At 45.2% G+C, this 15,985-nt stretch overlaps 1 protein-coding gene across 7 annotated transcripts in view; it reads right to left on the bottom strand.

The window, feature by feature from the left end:
- Positions 1 to 1,707, bottom strand: part of LOC127611343 (diacylglycerol kinase beta) — a 138,866-nt gene extending 137,159 nt beyond the window's left edge. For 6 of the 7 annotated variants that reach the window (XM_052081838.1, XM_052081842.1, XM_052081843.1 and 3 more), the window contains exon 1: positions 1,535 to 1,707. The gene's annotated coding sequence lies outside the window, so the exon portion shown is untranslated. Of the gene's footprint in view, positions 1 to 1,435 lie in introns of all 7 variants that reach the window. The other variant, XM_052081839.1, reaches the window with a different exon arrangement.
- Between the last annotated feature and the right edge of the window lie 14,278 nt (positions 1,708 to 15,985).

Genomic DNA, 15,985 nt, shown 5'->3' with positions numbered 1-15,985 from the left:
TGGAGAAAAAAACACAAACGCAAGAAAGAAATGCTGCAATCACAGCAACAACGTGGAAGCAAACACTACAAACCAGAAAACAAAATGCAAAAAACAAAATAAAATGGCCGGCGAGCGCTTTGGGGTGTACCCTGGCTCTCGCCCAAAAGCAAGCACGCCCGCAACCCTCGTGAGGACAGGTGTTTCGGAAGATGAATGAATGAATGTGCATAACTGATATTTGCCTTGCGTTTTTTAAAATGATGTTTTGCAACAACTTCCTGTGATATGGACGTGCCTTTTAGTTCACTCAGCTGTCCGTTTTTATGTGTGTGGTTATGCTCACATCATATTTTAACGCAAGCATATAGGCTACAAATACGACATTTATAAAGCAGTCATAGTTTCCATTTTGCTTGATTATAATCGCAATGCTAACATTCTTTTGCAGCTTTTGAAAGAGATCAAAGAAAAGCTTTTATTGACCGTGATGTGTGCAATGGTAGAACGCCGCCACACCATCAAAAAAAAAAAACACCCTTGTGAATGCTAATCAATAAACATCTCACCCTGCTGCACATGTCGTCGTCAAGCATGTTGTCGGCTGCCTCATGCTTGGGTGTCACTCAAGGAGACACACTCAGGAATACATCAGTAATGATGATGAGAAATTTGAAGAGCAGGTATTTTAAATGAGTTCGGCATTCGTGTGGGTTTAAAAAGGGAATGGAAATACGCCTGAGTGCATCATAAAGTACTTGAAAGCGCTCCTCCCAAGGGAACTCAGTCTTCCGCTGGGTCTGATCCATCCCGTATCATATCACGATTGCACTTTGTTGTTCAATATGATCCATCGTCTTGCATGCCACTCATCCCATGCGAGCTTGCTCTAAACCGGAGCCTAACCCAGTTGATTTCCGACAAAAGGCAGACTGCAGCGCACACCTCAAGACGATCACATTCACACCGAGTGGGAGCCACTAACTGCACCAAATTGAGGGAAATGTACCACGACACTATTATTGTTGTTTAACCCTGCACCCTGTGACCTGATAACAACACTGTAGTAACCGCTGTCCATGAAAGGGTTCAATTGGCCGAGAGGGAGGGGCCATCCTGGACCGGTCGTACCTATGGCCATCATTTAGACTTTTTGAACTCCCATGAATGTTTTTGGATTATGGTAAGAAACCGAAGGACCTGGAAAAAAAATGCGCCGGAGAGAACATGCAAACTCCACAGATCAGCTCGGCGTCAGACCTACAAGCACTCAACTTGGGGAGAGGTCATCTACGACGCTGCCAATAATCATAATAATAATTTGCCCGAATGTAAAATATATTTTGGCCTTTGTACCGTGTAACAGTTCCTCTATTATTTCTTTGTTTTCGGGTGTGCATGTCAATGAATAAAATACAACCGACCGTATGACCTGCATGTCAGAGGCTGAACACACCTTACAGCGCAACAGCAGAAGCGCAAAGTGGACTCGGAGGCAGCAAGATGTCGACGGGAAGACAAGACAGCAGGAATGGCAGCCCAAAGTCCTTCCTACCTGATTTCTTCCTTTGCCATTCGCAGGAAGAAGACCCGCTCAACATCCCAGATCAGCGCCACCCCATGCGTGGATGAGGCCGGTCCTGTACTTCCAAGCCTGCAGAGTTGTGTCCACGCGGCAGCAGAAGCAGGAGGAGAGTAGCAACATCCCTCACCTCATCCTCCTTCACTCTGAATGCAAGAAGACTTTTTTTCACCCGCTCTTGCTGAAGCCCTGCCCCTCTCTCTCACTCTCTCTCGCTCTCTCTTTCTCTCAGTTATGTGCTTTTCACTCTCTTTCTGCTTCCTCGCGTTGAGCACCCGAATGGCTTGTTTGCTTGTAAGCAAGTTCTTTTTTATTCTTATTTATTTTTTATTTTATTATTTTTTATTTGTTTATTTTCAAAAATAAACAAATTGGTGACCCCCCTCCAAAAAAAACAATCATTAAAAAATATATTTTCTGTTATATATTCATATCTGTTATAATGGCCTCCATCATCAGATTTGAACAAAATGTGTTTGCAACGTGACCTGATGTAAGTCAATCAGGTTAATTTGACGTGTTTACGTGAGAAGGTAAATGATATCATGAAATAAAAGGACCCTAAAAATTAAAAATGACACTCAATAAAAAATGGCAATAAAATAAAACTATAATGTCAATGGGGGATAGGAGGGGGGTGGGGGGTCATGCATGGATGTGTCACATTACGGTTTTTCGGTCTGGCCAGCAGGTGGCAGGAGCGGTCTCTCTAGCACACCTGCTGGCAATCATTAATCAACAGAAACACTATTTAAGGACTCCTACGTTCTACACTTGTTGTGGGAGTATTGTTTATGGCATTGCTTACCTCGTTGCTCATTGACTAGTGGCTTTTGACCTCGTCGTGTTTTCGCGTGTAGTCTCGGTACTAGTGATGGGTCCATGAGGCCTCATGAGGCGTGTTGACACACTGACACACTGTGTTGATACTGTGCTGATACTGTGTCACTGACCACTGCCACCTGCTGGACCTTCAAGATCCCTGCAGCCAACCCACTTAACAGACTGAACTGACTGATAAATTGTTTTGTTTATTGAACATATAAAATATACAATTCGGTAATAAATTTGCAAAAGGTGAAGGTAAGATATAAAAAAAGGAAAAGAAAATAGTCATCATCACAAATATGTGTTCAAAGGAGTAGAAAGAAGCAAAAAACCTACCCCGAGTCCTACCCCTTCTTATATGTGAATTGATCATTTTTCTAAATAGGAAAGAAAGTCTAAATATCAACAAATGCTTTTACCCTTATGTATGCTGTACTAATACATTTTTACATTAGGTTTGTATATACAGTACATACTCTTTAGAGCACATGTATATGTCGATTTTCTCATATTCATAATGGATGCTACATTTCATTAATATATTAAATAATCTCATCAATGTATTTCTGATGTATTGCTATATTTCATGAGTGTATCGAATTTATCAGCTTAATTCTGATTTGTGTAGTTGTCTTGTACTACTCTCAAATTCATTTTTAATCTCAGCAAGAGAGTTCCTCATTTTACTGGTCCGTTTCAGAATCATTCCACAGATTTACACCTATTACAGATACACTCCTATGTGTGATGTTCGTTCGTGTTTTGGATTTTTTTTGTATAGATTAGTACCCCCTAAATTATGACAACTTTCTCGAATTTTAAAAAGCTTCTGGATCTTTTGGCAAAGGTTATTATTGTGTGCTTTGGACATTAATTGGGCGATTTTGAAGTCAATCAGGTCATGAGATTTCATTGTTTAATTTGATAAACAGTGGATTTGTGGGTTCCGTCCATTTGGAACCAGTGATTGTTCCGATTGCTTTGTATTGTAGTTTTAAAACAGTGTTTTACTGTCATTTCCCCATATTCCCACACAATAGGTCAAATATGGAAGTAATAAAAGTATAAGGTGTACAAGGATCTCTTATTCAGCACATCCTTAGTTTTTGGGAGGATCCCCATGGTTTGGGATATTTTTCTTTTATTATCTATTGTGTAGCTGCCAGCACGGTTTTGCATCTACAACTGTTCCAAAACATTTTCATAAAGTCATTCATCGATTTGATGATGAAGTGTATACAATATCATTCACATCCATGCATTCATTTTGCAACATTCAATGTGTTCAAATATTGTGAAGATCATTTGAATGAGGATGCTTGTGGGCTTTCATTTCACAAATTTTTATTGAGAAAAATAAGATGCTCCAATGTTTTAAACTTCAGCCTGTTGCGTCTTTTACAAGCGATTTCTCCTGCTGTGGAGAACACACGCTCACAAGGGACGGATGAGGCTGGCGTACAAAGGAACTCCTTTGCGAGGTGGGAGAGGTTTGGGAAAGAAGTGTGTTGGTCCTTCCAGTACAGCTGCTTCCTGGAACCTTGATTGTCAAACATGGAGTGGAGAGTCAACCAATAATAATTACTGATTGTCAATTAAATCAACATAGCAACCGTGAAAAGATGAGTGAACGTTTGTATACCTGGCGTAATACTGGGTCTATCGCGAACTTCATTCTCATGCTTGGCCCGATAATGCCTCAGCATGGTGGAGGTGCTTCTGTTGGTGTATGACAATTCGACCCGGCAAATTCGACATTTCACCTGTAATGAAATGTGAATAAGAAGTAACTAAGAGTTACCTTGAAATGTATTCGGATTAGAACGGTACAACACATGTCAATAATCTGAGAGGCACTCGGCGACAGAAGGCGATTTGAATAAATAAATAAATAATACCTTATTAACCGGGACATCAAAATGGTCCCACACGGCGGATGATTTGCGTCTCTGCTCCATAATCGGCAAGGAAGGCAAGGCACGAACACGAAGTCTGCACTGACACGAACTTCGACAAGCGAGCGTGAGTGAGGTCTGGCTTGTTTCGGCAAGTGGCATTGTGTCGCCAAACCCACTTCCTTATAAACACTGTGCGGCGGGCTTTTGCTGCGTCAACGCCCTCTGCACTGAGTCGACGCCCCCTGGACTAAGTGGCGCAGCCTGTACTGTGCCAAGCAGCCGATGCGGTCTAAACTGCACCGGTGCAGTTCACGTGTCAATTAGCAGCCTGGACTGTGTCAACGCAGCCGATGTGTCAATCAGCAGCCTGGACTGTGTCAACACAGTCGATGTGTCAATTAGCAGCCTGGACTGTGTCAACGCAGCCGGTGTGTCAATCACGTGACGTAATGAAGCAGCACATGCATCGACACGTGGTTTGCTCTGTGAGCCCGGCGCATGTGTCAATGCATCGGTGTCGCTGGACCCATCACTACTCGGTACCAAGTTTGTGTGTAAGTACCATTTTGTTTTGATGATCTGGCTTTTCTTGCGTGTACAAAGTGTTACATAGTTTTTCGTTCGTAGTTTGTGGCTTTACTTTCCTTTTCTTGCTCTTTTGTGCAAGCTCCTTTTGTTAGTCGTTTTTGATTTACCTCCTGGTCCTCATTGTGGACCAGCGCTTTATGTTCTCGCTTATTTTCGATTCGATTTGGACATTAAATTGTCTTTACATCGGAGACCTTGTTTTTGTCTACGTTTTTTGGATCCCCCTCCCTAACTCGGTTTACCCGAGTTCGTAACAGGATGTCGTGGGTGCAAGACGGCGTCCCATTGCCCACGTCACATGCGCAGCCACCTACGGCATTTGCAAGGGGAGATCTTGCAGTTTAACTGCCAATGTCATGCAAAGGACCCCAGTGAGTCTATTTCTGTTTCCGTAATGTCAAGCCTACGTGTGCTCCATCCACCCTTATTTTAATCCAAATAAGGCATACCCATACATTTGGCCAGGAATATGCTACATTCCATCCCACAAAGGCGCACAATGGCTCCAAGCCCCCCATTACACCCAATGCTACCTATGCAAGGTCTAGAAAATTACCAAAAGAAAGAAAATGGCACTCGTGGGTACGGTTAGATTACACTTTAGACTAAACTTTTGCTGGAATCAAAATATCGCGTGTGTTATAGTAATGGATTGGGGTTATGTTTTGGGGTTTAGGGTAGGACTTGGATTTACTTCTTTACAGCTGTTGAACTGTCAACCAAGATAGTGTGTAGCAGCCAACAAGACCACTGGTGGTCAGATTGATGACCGATGTCCAAAATGTATTTATTTATTTAGTTAGTTAGTTAGTGGGAGGAGCCTTTCCTTTTTTTCTGTTCAAAGCAACCCCACTACATTCACCCCCGCGAACAAACAACCCAGTTAAGGATGATTCCGGTGAGAGATTAAAACCCACTTACATCGATTCTTCATAAATCAATTTCCCATCATTTGTCACTTGCCAGTAAAACGCCATCAGTCAGTGACGGTTTGACGGACCTTCTGTCTGACGGAAAGCCCACCTCTGCTAATGATAAACCACACTATTGGCTCTTGACGGCTCTGAGCTGTTGAGTTGGTTTGGGGGTGGGAGAGTTTAAGTTATTTTAAATATGTAACCTAATATGTGTTGTCAAGCACACACACACACGCACACGCACACGCACACACACACACACACACACGCACACCAAATGCTCAGTTTGTCAGCCGCCCGGAAAGGTGTCACTGCAAGGCGTCGGCCTGTTGTTACCCTGCTGGTTATTTCTGTCGTGACATCATTGCTGCATGAAGCCAGACCTGCCCGCTTGCCCATTTCTCGCAGTCATTCAACGCGCGTGCACATAGATGCTCACACAATAATGTAGTGCTATTGCACCAGAGCCTATCTTTCTGGAAGCTTTTTGTGTCCTTTTCCAGAATTCAGCCTCATTTCCCACTTACTGCTGTTGCAATGCAAAACAAGCCATATCCCCAGAGGACAGAGCAAAGCTTGAAGTATTGTCTTTTTATCACTCCTCATCAGCAGCATCCTGTCCTTTTTCTTTTTTTTTTTAATCCACACTCGATTTAGGTCTTGAGAACGAAACCCCTAAAAAATTGTCTTGATTTTCAAGCAGCGGGTAGAGTTAGAGGTGAGGGTAAACCCGGATTTAAAATCCCAATCCCTTTCAGGGGCAGCGGTTATTCCACTGGACAGCTTATCATGTTATTAGGTTACAGGTTATATATTGTTGCCGATGTTTCACTCTTACTGTAATGTATTATGATTGCAGACAGATTTGAATTGTACAACTTCACTTCATCTCCATGACTTCACTGCCCACGCAAAATATGTGCGACGCCTGCACACTTACTATACAAAAATCATGATGATAAGTATGTAAGGCAATAAGGACACGTGTGGTTTGACAGTTGAACAAAGGTTTCTTTTAAATAAGAATAACTAGCAAACATTAAAAAACAACAACAACAAAAGGGTTATCATTGCAGGTTAAGCTCATATTGTACACATGGTTCTGCTTTTCAGTTTTTCAATACGTTCAAGAGCAGCAACACTTCATACACGCATACCTTGCTTATCTTTTTGTCTCATAATCAGTCAGTCAGGATTTCACCGTGTGAAAATAACGTTTTTATTCGAACATCAGTGTTAATCTCGCCATCAACGTTGCTCAGTAATGCAGAAAATTAAGTTAGTTAGTTGTTTTGGGGAAAAGAGAGGAGCACTTGACAATGATCACGGTGTCAGACTACCAGATAAAAAAAAAGCAATTGCTCTGTCTTCATCACACTAAATGTCTGTCACTGACTTGAATATGTCGGCTCAAAATCGGGCTACATTTGTATTGTATAAATGTAAGTTTATGTTATATTATTATCATTTTATGTTTGAGCATCATACTATTTCATGTTAAGATTACTACCTAAATTGCATTCTGTTGTTTATTAATAATTGCTTCAACATGTTTTTATGTTGATAGATTTTGATTGGCTGTTGAAGTAAGGGAAAAACCAGGAAGTGATTTTAGTTGCGAACAGTGTGTTTATTTGAATGAGTTTATTTGTTTTGCTCTCCCAACTCCCAGCCAGCATGAGAAAATAGATTCCAGCATTACAGGTAATGACTTTTTGGAAAATCTAATAGCATCTTCATGACAGGAAGTCATGTTGACAAAATATTGACATAATTAAGCCTCTCAAATGTCATAATCTACGTGTGAAGGGCACTCTGTATATCTAGATACAAATGACAGGCTGCTGCCACCATGCAATAATAAACTGCATGTTTCTGGCGCAGTAACTCATCTCACGTGTACTGATAGTGTGCATGCAAATATCATCCATGTTGAGGTGCCTTTTCTTCAAAAAATACTCTTGCCTATGATATTGGAATTCTGTCTCCGTAAATGAAAACAGAGTACCGGTAGATGACACACCGAGTGCTAAATCCACGTAAGGACCCCGGCTGTTCAATATTCCAAAAATAATCCCTTTACGTCATTCATTTTCTCTGGCTGTTTCTCATCAATAACATTCTCAGCTTGTTGTTTATAAAGACTTTTGCTAGTTTGCTGCTTGGCCCTAGGCCTGCATTTTTATTGTAAAAGGTAAAATACGTGAACATTGCACCGCACACAGTGGTGGTTCTAATCGTGTGAAGCAATTTGAGGTGCATCGTCGCGGATGAAAGACTCTCTTTAAAATAAAAATTTGATTGATCGCCACTCTGAGCTGTGTAATATCTGTGATCTTACCGTGATCGAGGTGTTTGCGTGTCCCTATGCAGGGTTGGGAGGGGGTACTTTTAACACAAGGCAAGGCTCATTTTCAAACTGGAGCACTGGAAAAATTATGTACTCCCACGGGAAGACCATCGGAATTGTGCTTGAGCCCGAAGCAAATGTAGTCAGAAAAAAAGTTGTCACATAATGAAGACAATTGCTACTGTCATGAGTTATTCATGATTCCCACCTGGTATGAAAGAAATAAAGACAGAAGCTAGAAATAATCCACTGAGTAAAAATTTTAATTCATGGCATACTCGGTCAGGCATGTGGGCATGCAATTTGCGTGTTTATTATTAGTGCAATGGCTTCCTCTCACCTGTTATTAATGATACCCATAGCTTGCACAAGAGAAATAAACTAACTATCTTGGAATTGTCACGTTGTGCCCGAAGCGATAAAAATGATCGCTTTGTGCACAACAAGATAAGGAGGTGGATCCCCGAAAAAGCAGACAAAGAAAAGATGGTCCGAGAACAAATGAGTTTTAATACAAAACACAAAATACCCGTCCGGGAGCAACAAACAGAAAACGCTGGTCAAAATCAGGACCAGGAATAAAAGGAAGTAACAGAAAACGCTTGCGAGAAAAATGGCAAGGAATATAGTTGGCAACAATAGCAATTCATATGAGTGGATTTAACGACGCGCAATCACAGCCACAAGGCTACACGGCAACGAATAGATAAAGACAGTAAGCGAGAGAATTGGCACGGCGTGGAATACTCCGGCAGTAAGTCAACTGCCCGAGCACAAAGATAAAGCCTGTGTAATCAGTCCTTAATGGGTGACAGGTGTGTCGGCGGTAGGTAGGAAAAGCCTGCCCCCTGCTGGCAAACACGGGACGTGACAGTACCCCCCCCTCAACGGACGCCTCCCGGCGGCCTACCCGGCTTGGTCGGATGAGCTGCGTGGAAGTCGCGCAGAAGGGACGGATCAAGGATCCAGGAGCGGGGCACCCATTGCCGATCCTCAGGCCCGTAGCCCTCCCAGTCGACCAGATACTGGAACCCCTTACCCCTGCGCCGAGAGTCCAGGATGGCACGAACCGTGTACACCGGGTCACCGTCGACGACCCGCGGAGGGGGGGGCGGAGGGGGGGGCGGAGTGGAAGGCGGAGCCAAGGGACTGGAAACCACTGGTTTGAGCAGGGAAACGTGGAACACGGGGTGAACCTTCATGGTGGGCGGCAGCCGGAGCCTGACCGTGACGGGGCTGACGATGGACTCGACCACGAACGGTCCAGTGAATCGGGGCCCCAGTTTCGCGGACGTGCCGGCCAGGCGGAGATCCCTCGTAGCCAGCCACACCTCCTGCCCCACCACGTAAGTAGGTGCCGGGCGCCGACGACGGTCCGCGATCTGCTGGTTCCGGGTCGCCGTGCGGGCCAGTGCAGCTCGGGCCTCTTTCCATACGCGGTGGGCTCGCTTGAGGTGATGCTGCACAGACGGGACCTCCACCTGTCCTTCCTGGGACGGGAACAGCGGCAGTTGATACCCGTAGGCCGACATGAAGGGGGACCTACCAGTGGCTGAAGAGACGAGGGTGTTGTGTGCGTACTCCACCCACGGTAGGTGGTCGACCCAGGAGGAGGGACTGCGCAGGCATACACAGCGGAGGGCCGCCCCCAGATCCTGGTTGGCACGCTCGGCTTGTCCGTTGGACTGGGGGTGGTATCCCGAGGTCAGACTGACCGTGGCCCCGAGGGATCGGCAGAACCGCTTCCATACGCGGGACACGAACTGGGGCCCCCGATCCGAGACGATGTCCATCGGGATCCCATGGAGACGGAAGACGTGTTGGACTAGGAGGTCGGCGGTCTCCAGTGCAGACGGCAACTTAGACAGCGGAACAAAATGAGCCGCCTTAGAGAACCGGTCCACGATGGTGAGGACGACCGACTGCCCACGGGATGGAGGAAGGCCCGTGACGAAATCCAGGGCGATGTGTGACCAAGGTCGAGGAGGGATGGGCAATGGCTGGAGCAGTCCTGCCGGAGGCCTATGTGAGACCTTGCCGCAGGCGCAGGCGGAGCAGGCATTGATATAGTCCACCACATCCCTCCGAAGCTCCGGCCACCAGAACCGCTGGGTGACGAGATGCACAGTCCGGTTCACCCCAGGATGGCAGGCCACCTTGGACCCGTGCCCCCACTGCAACACGTCCGAGCGCAGAGGGGGGGGTACAAACAACTTCCCTGTGGGGCATCCAGCCGGGACCTGGACACCATCCAGGGCTTCCTGGATCTTCTGTTCGATCTCCCACCTCACCTCACCGTATGTGAGGATGAAGTTAAACCGGGTTAAGAATAGTGCCCACCGGGCCTGACGGGGGTTGAGTCTTTTAGCGGAGCGGAGATATTCCAGGTTCTTGTGGTCGGTGTAGACCGTGAACGGTTCCTTAGCCCCCTCGAGCCAGTGGCGCCATGGGACGTGACAGGAATAATCGATAGAGTCAAAATGAAAATCTACAGCATGCTTAGCCGTCAAATTGGGGCACATGAACACGTGCAATCTACCGTATTTTCACGACTATAAGGCGCCATTAAAAGTTTTAAATTTTCTCCAAAATGGACAGGACGCCTTATGGTGCGGAGCGTCCTTTATATGCACTGAGTTCCAAAATCTGACTGACAGCCGACACGCTGTTTATATAGAGAAAAGGCGGAAGTGACTGTGAAAGAAGTCGGCCAATCAGGGAAGGGTGGGCGTGTATATATACATATATGGAAGGGAGAGAGGGAGAGAGAGGACAGACAAGCTAGTCCGCCAATGGTGAAGGATGGGCGTGTAAGTGGACGCCTCAAGTCAGTACCAACACTTGTATAGCGTGTGGCAATGTGCATTGTTGCAAAACAACTCCGGTTTTGGTTTCTAAGAACCCCTGAAAATAAATTCGACAAAAAGACACGCCTACGAAGCTCAGTTCAAACTTAAAGCCACCGGTTATACTTTTGGCATGCGTGCCCATCTCACAGCAGCGGTGAAAAAACAAGTCAAGCAAATGAACTCTGAGCTTGCCGTTATTCCCGGAGGCTTGACTAAAGAACTCCAACCGCTGGACATTGGCATCAACCGGGCGTTCAAAGTAAAGTTGCAAACGGCATGGGAACAATGGATGATCGGTGGCAAACACAACTTTACAAAGAGTGAGAGGCAGCGCTTGGCGAGTTACGCCACAATACGCAACAACGAGAGGGAACGCGGCGTTTTTGATGGATTACGGTACTTGCACAATTGTTCAATTCTTTCTACACACACACACGCGCTGCCACCATGTTTCGCTCTGTTCTTTACTTTCAAATGTGGGAAAGCTTCACACGAGAGAAATGTTGACTTTGCTGTTGCTACTCCTTCTTTCCGCTCGGCAATGCGTAGCAACTCACACTAGCATGTGATGCATTCAATGACAACTGAGATGTACAGTCCTCTGCTTCTGATACAGAGGATGAGGACTGTGATGGATTTCTGGGTGATGATTGATCGAAAAACGTGAGAACATTGTACGATGGCTAAATAAAATACACCCGAACTCAGTTCTGCTTTCGTTGCCTTTTTAAAAACGTGTTTTTATCTTATCTGTATGTCTTGGCATGCTACCGTATGCTTCAAGCTAACGTGTTAGAGTGCGTGCATGCATGCCGTATGTTTAAGCTGGCGTATGTTTTACCACTGTAAAACTGCGGCTATTGGTACGATGCGTCCTGTGTATGTGTAAAATACAGAAATGTCACGCATTAATGAGACTGCGGCCATTAGTACGATGCGTCGAATAGTCGTGAAAATACGGTACTTGACATATGGTGAATTGTCTTTTTCGTGATAACAGCCACCTTATAAAGTAGAAATAAACACAACAACTTGAAATTACAAGAGAATGCAATTGGCTGAATGGCTGAATTAAATATTGTGGAATAATTTTGGAATTGATGTTCACTGACATGAAATGATATAAAATGACCTGTAATGAGGTGAATAAGTTGGAAGGATTGGAATCAGTCTAAAAAAAAAGTAGAAATTCATGGAAAAAAACAAAACAACAAAATCTTCATTTTGGGCTTTTGTTTTCTATTAACAGAATCCAAATAAAAGTCAATGGCAAACTCAGTGAAGCAAGTCAAATCCATGTGTTATGTTTGTATGAGATTAATAATGCAATCAGTGTTCTTGGCATTATTCATGATCACCGCCACTTTGTACAATTGAAAGGGCCACTTTGTAGGTCTGGTATCCCTGAGGGAGCCGCTATGACAGTGAAACCCTAAAAATGTTTAATTGCCTCCTGATATTCTTACTGTACTTGTACACAAGAAATTGATGGATATCTCTAATATTCACTTTCTGATACGCCCCTACGCACCTGCTCGGTGCGTAGGAGCGTATCATTCAGAAACCTCAAATCCATTTCCCCAACTGACTTCTCTACCTCCGTCCTCAACCACTTGTCCATACTACCTCCTCCACAGTTCCATGACCCCACTGTTCTCACCAACTACTACAACAGCACTTTCTCCTCCTGTCTTAATCAACTCGCCCCCATCAAAACCAAATCTGTCTCCTTCACTCCCTCAGCCCCCTGGTACACGCCAGAACTCCGCAAAATTAAAACCAGAAAACGCCAGCTAGAAAGACTCTATAAAAAATCCGGTTTAACTGTTCTCCTCGCCTACACTAATCACCTTCAGTCATACAAGACCGCACTCAACTCCAGCCATTCCACCTACGACTCCAACCTTATCTACAGCGACTCAAACAACCAAACGGCTCTCTTCTCCACCGTCAACTAACTCCTCAAACCCAGCGACAATATTTCAATCTCTTTCACCGTTGACAAATGCAATTCATTCCTATCCCACTTTCAATCCAAAATCGACATCCTCTACAGTTCACTCACCACCTCACCTGTCCCCCCTCCCTTCCTATCAGGATCCATCACTCCATCTACTTCACCTCTCTCTGAATTCACACCTGTCTCCATAGCCGAACTCACCAATATCATTTCAACAATGAATTCCTCCACCTGCACACTGGTACCCAATCCCATCTTCCTTCGTCAAGCACTGCGTTCCCACCATCTCCCACCTCGTCATGAACATTGTCAACTCCTCCCTCAACTTTGCCTATGTCCCCTCCTCACTCAAACCCCCGTCATCAAAAAACCCGGACTCAACCCTGACATCATGAGCAACTTTCGACCCATCTCCAACCTCCCCTTTCTGTCCAAAGTCATAGAACGTGCAGTCGCATCTCAAATGAAAACCTGCATAAACAACCAACTTTTTGAACAATTTCAATCTGGAGTCCGCACACAACACAGCACTGAAACAGCCCTCCTTAAAATCACCAATGACCTCCTCCTCGCCTCTGACTCCGGCCTAATCTCCATCCTCATCCTTCTTGACCTTACAGGTGCCTTTGACACCATCAACCATTCCATCCTACTCTCTCGCCTACAATCCCTAAACATTACCGACAAAGTCCTTACCTGGCTTCACTCATATCTCACAGACAGGAAAAAATTCATACACATAAACAACTGCTCTTCCTACACTGCCCCACTGTCCCAAGGTGCCCCCCAGGGTTCTGTGCTTGGTCCTCTTCTCTTCATTCTCTACCTTTTACCCCTCAGCCAAATCATTTGTCATCATGGTCTCCAGTTCCCCTGCTATGCTGATGATGTCCAATTGTACATATCCACCAAATCATTTACCCCAACAAACCACTCCACCCTGTCTAACTGTCTTTCAGATGTCAAATCTTGGTTGCAAACAAACTTTCTCACTCTTAACTGTACTAAATCGCAACTGCTTATAATCGGTCCTCGGTCCCTCACCCAAACAACCACCAACTTTACCCTCACTATAGATAACTTCACCCTGTCCCCCTCCTCTCACTGTCGCAACCTCGGGGTCCTTTTTGATAATAACCTCTCTTTCGACCAACACATCACCCAAATCACCAAAACTGCTTTCTTCCGGCTCAAAAACATTTCTCGTCTCTGCCCATCACTTTCTTTCAACGCTGCTCAAACCCTCATCCACGCCGTCATCACCTCCCGCCTTGACTACTACAATAGCATTCTCTACGGTACAACCTCCAAACTCCTCAATAAACTACAGTACATCCAGAATGCCACCGCCCGCCTACTCACCCACACCCGCACTCGTGATCACATCACCCCTTGACTACTACAATAGCATTCTCTACGGTACAACCTCCAAACTCCTCAATAAACTACAGTACATCCAGAATGCCACCACCCGCCTACTCACCCACACCCGCATTCATGATCACATCACCCCCGTCCTTAAAAACTTCCACTGGCTCCCCGTTCCACAGCGTATTCAATTTAAACTGCTCCTACTCACCTATAAAGCCCTTCACAATCAGACCCCCTCCTATCTTTCCAGCCTTCTTTACCAATACACTCCTTCCCGCAATCTCCGCTCCTCAAACACAAACCTCCTCGGCATCCCAGTGACCAAGCTCAAAACCTGAGGGGACCGAGCCTTCTCTGTCGCCGCCCCCACCTGTTCCGCAATGCTTTTAATACCTTTTAATCTCTTTTACCCATTTTGCACATCTAAATGTGCTTTTGTAAATTATGTATGCTTTTTTTAAATGCACATTTTTATCCTGTGTTTTAAGATCTTGTAAAGTGTCTTTCAGTGTGATGAAAAGTGCTTTCAAATAAAATATATTAATATTATTATTATTAGTAGTAGTAGTAGTATATCAGGTTTCAGGGTGCATGAAAGGGTTAAAGTGGCTCTTTCATGCTTCCATTTTTCTGTATGCGAAAATGTGAAAATGGAAGCTCGTAGAGAGGTACGGCCCCCTGCCATGGAACTAATTGGTTCGGCGTGATTACATTTCCTCGAAGGGCACCATTGGAATCGCGAGCATTCTGTGCTTCTTCCAGGGTCGCTGTGTCTCTGCAGTTTTTAATTAAAACGCTTGTTTCACGCCACCATTCCTAACCACCTCTTGCCCCCTTCCGTGCTGCCTCAAATCAAAACAACAGTCAGTGCATTACTGCGTGCTGTTGCTTAAGAAGCATTTAATTACCCCTCAAACGTTAGCGTACAAATAAACTCGTAAAAACCTTGACAAAATGTCAATAGGAGCACGAAACTGTCACGTTCTGCCCGAAGCGATAACGGATCGCTCCGTGCAGAACAAGGAAGTAAAGGGTTGGATCCCCGGAAAGCAGACAACGAAAAAATCTTGTCAAACAAAAGGTGTCTTTAATGACAAAAAACAGAAAGAGCCCGACAGGGAAAAACGGTAACAAAAAACGCTGATCAAATAAGGACCAGGAGTAACAAAGAAGGAAAAAACAACTGAAAACGCTCGCGGAAAACAAAACACGAGGAGGGCCTGAATTGGCGAAAATACGATAAGTACAAATCTTAGAGTCTAAACGCGAAATCACAAGAGTATCGGCCGTAAGGCAAGAAGGCAACGAGTCAATAACGAATAGCGAAATAGAGCACGAGAGAATATGGCACGGCGTGGAATTCTCCAGCAGAGAATGAGCTCCCAGAGCCACTTGATAAAGGCCTGATAATCACCCTCGAATTAAGAACAGGTGTGCAGTAGGCAGAGGGAAAAACCCGCCACCTGCTGGCAGTCACGGAACGTGACAGTACCCCCCCCTCAACGGACGCCTCCCGGCGGACCCCCCGGTTTGGATGGATGAGAGGTGTGGAAGTTGCGCAGAAGGGACGGATCAAGGATCCAGGAGCGAGGCACCCATTGTCGCTCCTCCGGCCCGTAGCCCTCCCAGTCGACCAGGTACTGGAAACCCCTGCCCCTGCGCC

Source organism: Hippocampus zosterae, chromosome 12 (genome assembly GCF_025434085.1).
Source record: "Hippocampus zosterae strain Florida chromosome 12, ASM2543408v3, whole genome shotgun sequence".
Lineage (NCBI taxonomy): Eukaryota > Metazoa > Chordata > Actinopteri > Syngnathiformes > Syngnathidae > Hippocampus > Hippocampus zosterae.
Note: the sequence above shows the minus strand (reverse complement) of the source record. Positions and strands in the feature narration are given on the sequence as shown.